A 6,468-nucleotide genomic window follows, 5' to 3' on the forward strand; every position below is an offset into this window, starting at 1 on the left:
GCAAATGTTGTGGACTCCTTCGTGTTTATGCAGCAGTCTTATACCTTCGGTCCAAGGACTTGAAGCATAATTGCAACAAACTGTTTTTGAGTGTGTTTGGTCTTTAGAAAGAAACAACGGAAACGTGAACAACTGTAAACATGACGCAGTGTTTTGCCCTGTTTTTACTATTCAGCAACAACTAATAAAAGTTTGGTAAAAATGTTGTCTCCCTTCATTTCCTTATTTCTGGCACGGTGATGTCAAATTCCGCTCTCTTCCACTAGGTGGCTCATTTCATTTCAAGTCGAATTCACTCTCAGCGGAAGTTTAAAAAGTTTTTAGCTCATTTTCAACAAAACACATTTTTTCCGTCTTCATAACATCTGTTTAATGAATGTAAAAGTTATTTAGATCTTTATTTTTGTTTTTAACCTTTAACATTTTTATTCTGGGGGGAGACACGGTCAAGCAGGTACGACAAGTAGAAGTTGCAAGCTTGAGGTTTGCATAAACATCAAAAATACAGAAAACAAGTTAAAATCATAACATGCATACGGCGTCTTTAAAAGAGCTTTTAACTCTTCCAGAGACAGCAGCTAAATACATTTAGATTCTACAGAAACCAAGATTCAAGAACTGAAAATCTGCATTAAGGCTGCAGGCCTGCGCAAAAGTAGAGTTTAGAACTGAAATACATAGCAGTACTGTTGGGTTCTCAGGCCTAAACAGAAAATAAAGCACACGCTGATGTGCTGTGTGCGATGAACTTGTGCTAAACTGTAAATAGTAACAATACAGAATGGAAATAGGTGTGGAGTAAGTAATGTCACCATAGTGAAAAATGTCAAAAAGTTAGTCTGAACTAGTTTTCTTTCCTGACTGATAAGTTAAGATGATAAAAGCCTAAAATACCCTTTTAAACAAAACAAAACAAAAACTAAATGCCTAATATGGACCCTGAAAATCAAATAGTAAAAGATACAATAACGCCTGTAGCAGATGGAGGGCAATATGAAGAATAACAACAGCATGCCTCACAATGGGGCCCTTTTATTAATTAAAGCAGTGTTTCCCAACCCTGGTCCTCGAGGCACACTGCCCTGCATATTTTAGAAATTTCCCTGCTTCAACGCACGTCATTCTGCTGATTGCAGTTCAGCAAAGACCTGCTAATTGAAATCACCTGTGCTGAAACAAGGAAACACCTAAAACATGCAGGGCAGTGTGCCTTGAGGACCAGGGTTGGGAAACACTGAATTAAAGGATGGCGTCATCTGCAAACAGGTGCTGCTGACTTATTTCTCCTGATGGTAATAGTATACCTGGCAAATCAAACAGCTACTGAAGAACAACATTAAAGGTTTAGAAGCTGGACTTAAACAGGTTTTACTAACCATATTTGCAGACAAAACGATGAGGACAACTGAATAACAAACACAGTTTCACACCCTAAAACTGAAAACTGATGAAGAACGTGAGGAAGAAGAGTCTTTAAGAGAAAGAAAAAAAAAGAGAAAAGTGGCAAATACAGAACACAAAACCAGCAGGATACAGAATCTTTTGGATTTGGTCTAAAGTTACAGACACAGCAAAAGATCCTTCAGTTGAAATTCAAATACATTTTAATCAGATGGTTTTTAGCAAAATCACCCTATTAATGCCAAAATGCTCTTTAGTGTTGGTGCTATATTTGGTATTTATCAGATTCAACAAAAAATAAAAACATGTCTTTTTATGACCGCATGTTGATAACAAACTGCAGCTTACTAATATCCACTATATTTAGTCACAACGCTTGGAGGACACTCCTAGGAGCATTTTCACACCAGAAAGACGCGCATTTACTTTTATTTTCAATCATCTAATTTAACATATTCTGCCCCGGCATCATCTTTACACATCCATTTCTTTAGCATCGACGTTGGGGTCTCCAGATAAGCCAGCTAACTTATTAGCTATCCACATGTAGTAGCAATGTCCTGATAATAACAACAATAATACTTAAGCTCGTGCTGAGCTATGCAGACATTTTACACCCTTCATCCCAACACGTACACGCTATACGAAACAGGTACGCAGAAACGTCCGCAAAGTTTAGGGACCTTCTCTTTCACAAAACTGTGCTCTATTTCGTCACTGTTCCAATAAATGTGACAAAATAAGAAAAGGTGTGGCAGCACTTTAAAAAAAAAGTCAGAAATCCTGAAGCTCTGTTATAACCAACTTTATTGCCAGCAAGTAAGTCAGACTCTCTGGACGCAATACATGTATAAAGGAATAGGAATAGCTTCATGTAACTCGCAAATGTAATTTAAATTAAACGTATATCTTTGCATTTAACTGGCTAAAGTTTAGTTAAAAACTAAAACTGAAGTTTAAGACCTACACATATCAACCACTAAACAGAAGAGGAAACCACTAAGACTTGTGCATAATCTTTAAAAAACATTGCAAACTATATTTCTGCAAACAGCTTAGTCGGACCCCTCTACCCTCCGCCCCCCGGAAAAAAACAAACAAAACAAAAACAATCTCTCAGTCTATTTTTTTTTTCCACAAATGTCACACACAGCAGTGTGACAATAATCCCATTAGAAACAGTCAGATTCAGACTCAAAACTCAAATGTACAACAAACTCAGTGAGTGGCAGGCGAGGTAAATAAGAAACTCTCTGTTGGTACAGTTTAAACCTTTAAAGGAAAGTGCAGACTGTTGAAATTCTTCCAATTTTTTATTTTTATTTTGTTTGTTGCTGTTGGCTGTTGTTTGTTTTTTTAAGCGCATGCTTCCAGAGCCAAAAGCTACTGCATGCATGGCTGGGTGCCAACATTTAAAACTTTGTCAGAGAAATGCATAAAAGCAAGAACAATAAAAAGAAAGAGAGAGAAAAACTTATTCTAAAAGTTCTGTAGTGCTATTATAAATGTTTTACCTAACAATTTTCTCTTTTTTTTCTTTTTGTAATAGGAAATTGAACAACTGAACACTAAAGAGAGATGCTGTTTTTTTTTATCTTGAACTTCCCCTATGCCTGTGGTAGAAGTGGCTCAAAAGGAGTGTTGAAATGGTTAACACTCTAAACTGCCGCTTTAAGATAAGATGCATTGTCTGAACCAAGTTAACAGAGTGAGAAGTGTTTTGAGTAGAATGAGTCTGTTAGTTTGCTTCACTGCTTATACCGCAGGAATGAAAACTAACGATAAAACTTCTCCGCGACATGTCACACTGACGCTCGCCAAACATCACTTTTGTCAAATAACCCGTTAAAAATAAACATACATTTCTTTGACATGTCAAGTTTCACAGTAAGATAAAAAGCTGCTTTAATTAAGAAGATATTAGAGCTCAAGACATTTCTCCGTAAATAAAGGGCTTTAACTTTTTTTTTCCGCTTTGCTTTTGTTGTTTACAAGTAGCACTAGTTTTGTGTTTTAACGTTATACTCAGACCCTTTCTTGAGTTTAGTCTGAAGCTAACTTCTTCTACTTTATCAGTAATCTACATTCTGCACTTAACCACAATGGCAAAGTAATAACAGCTGGTGCAAGTAAAGATAACCAAAGAAAAAATTTTTAAAAACTTTTAATACTTTTGCCTCTTCTTCTGCTCCAGCCGCCCTGTTAGTCATATCAGCTCACATCATGTTAGGATGTACACGTCTTTGGTTTTTTTTTACTCTGTTGGAATGGCTCAATGCTTCTTTCTGTTCAAAAACCTGCGACAGCAAATGCTGATGCATAACTTTTTTTTTTTTTTTTTAACGGTCTGCACAGTTCAGGTCCAAACCAGCATTCATGGTTATGTTTAACGGTGAAGCCAAAAGTATTCGGAGAACCTGTAAATCTTTTAACCTTTCGCCACCGAGCCAAGAGCTTCAGTGTATTTTATTGGGATTTGATGTGACAGACAACATTACTCAAAGTTTTCAGACATTTCATTGGGGCGCCTTCAGGGTGATTTGGTTTAGGAAGTTTTCTGGAAATGTCTGTAATCCAGATTACACTAGAGGGACTTTTTATCTCCTCTGACCTGGGATCCCTTTGGGATCCTTCAGGATGGACTGCAGGGTGGTGGGGTGGAGGGGCCTGTTACCTCTGACCTCAGATAAACAGAAGAGAGCGAATGGATTCATGATACAGTCGAAAAGAGATATTTACACACAGCATAATCAGACCAGTTTCTTGTCTTAGGTCAGTTATATTTACCAAAAATGATTTATCCTTTCTAAATGCCAGCAAACTCAGCAAGAACATGTTTTGTTCAGAAGTTATTCAGAAGTTTATTAGCATTTGGTCAGCGTCAGGACGTACTTCTGTGACTTGGGTCAAACGTTTTGGGGTTTTTTCCCCACAAACTTCTCATGATACTTTGTAGGAGTTCTGGTTCATTTCCCCTGACAGAACTGGAGTAATCCAGACGGGCCTTCTTGCTCACACACGTCTCTTCAGATCTACCCACGACTCCTCTGCCTGAATTTGTATGCTTCTTTTGAAGTAAAGGTTTCTTCCTGAGTGGCAGGACCTTAATGTATCTGAAAGTTGTTCCCAACGATGATCCAGATTTTGGAGATCCACTCTTCACTTCCCGATATATTGGTCATTTTTTTTTTTTGGCATTCCAACTGTGTCAAAAAAGAAACTTTGTTTTCTGAGTGTGGATTTAAAATACATGTGTGTCCAATTAACTCAAAAGTGACAGTTAGCCTATCAGAGATTTCCAAAGCCATAACATAATCATCTGAGCTTTTCCACATTGTTAAACAATATAGTTTTGTATTTAAACTTGTGAGTTTGAAGAAAGTCGCGAGAAAATCTCTGAAACATGTTCCCGCTAAGTTTTCTGACATTTAAGAAATATAAATAATGGAGGTGATTCTAACTAAGCTGAAACAAGAAATGTTGGGTCTAATTTAAGTTCAGACAGCGAGAAAAAAATTGTTTATGTGTCTTTTTATTGTATGTAAACTTTTGGTTTCAACTGTAGTTTGAAATTTGGCAGCTTAAAAGATGCACATTACTCCTAAGACGCTGAGACACCGGGCTAAAATATGGTGAAAAAGCAGCCAAAAGTCTAAAGAAAGACGCTGCAACCTCAGCTTAGCTCAGTTTGAAAGATGTTCAAGATGCATTCACTGACTTGTAGCAACATAGTTCACATCATGAGATAATAATCAAATTCTCTTTGGGCATTTTTTCCCTGTAGCCTGTTTGGCAACATCCCAATCTGTCCTGTTGCCTCGGTTAGTCTGACCATTCGCTTTACAGCATATTCAGTAGCACTTCACTTGCTGTGCGTGAGCGTGTGTGCGTGCGTGTGTGTGTGTGTGTGTATTACAGTAGCGTTGTAGCTGCAAAGGGAAGTCTTATGAGTGACTCACTGTGTGCTGGCCCAGAGTGATATGAGGAAGTTTCACAGTATTGTGCTTAGTGTGTTTTAGTTGCTGAAAAAAAGAAGTGTGGTGTGAAAGAGTATATGGCAATGTGAGCGATGCTTTCTCAGTTTAATGCTCCTGACAGACTCAAACACCAAGCAGCAGAAAGTGACGGTACCAACTCAATTAAACATCACTCACACTTCAAGTTAACACAAACGAGCAGCAGAAACCTCCCACTAGCAGTCACTGCATTCATTTTCACAATAGCACAGCAAGCGACGCAAAACAGGCGCCAAACGGTGACCGAACCTACTTCAAACTACTGTCTCAAAAAAAGAAAAAAACTTTGAGCCATTAAAGCATTCAGCAGCATTTCACAACTGTGACATGTTGACACTTTATTTCCACATATTTCCTGAGCGCTAGCTTTGCAGTTATCTTCCTTGTTTTGACTTCCTCTTTGCTGCGTTGAAGCTCAGTGGTCAAACGAACTATCTTGTGCTCAGTGTCATCACTGCAAAAGCGCTCTTCAGAGGCAAGACGGCTGGCGCTGCTGCTCTCCGACTCATCAAGCTCGGCACAGGCAGGTGACAGGTCGACAGCTAAGGTCTTCTGCGCATTATCTGCTCAGGGATGGAGAAACCAAAACAAGGTATGCATCTGACCTCGGTGTTTTATGGTGTATTTTATCTGTGCCGACAAAAGTAATTTGTTCATTTAACCCGCAGAGCCTGTCCTCCGTTCTCTCCGGCGATCAGGCCCCCCACTTAGTGTATTTGACAAGCTGAGTTGGACACTCTGTATCAGTGAGTGTCAGTTTGTCAAATACCCCAAGTGAGGTGTCACTTCTCAACAGACAGAGGTCACTGCACAGACAGAACGGCCGCAACACAGAGTGGAAAAGCACTGAAGAACTGCCAGCCTGATTAGTTGCTTGATGATGTATTTCTAGGCTTCCACTTTCAGCCTAGAAATAAGTTGAATTTCTTTTTTTTTTTTTTTTGCAAAGTTCATTTAAGTTGCATGCAGCTTTTTGCATGCATTTATTTTGTGAAACTTTCTCATTTGTAAACTTACAGAACAGCAACCAGTATATATATATATATATATA

This window comes from Poecilia formosa, unplaced genomic scaffold (genome assembly GCF_000485575.1).
Source record: "Poecilia formosa unplaced genomic scaffold, Poecilia_formosa-5.1.2 Scaffold14, whole genome shotgun sequence".
NCBI classification, from domain to species: Eukaryota; Metazoa; Chordata; class Actinopteri; order Cyprinodontiformes; family Poeciliidae; genus Poecilia; species Poecilia formosa.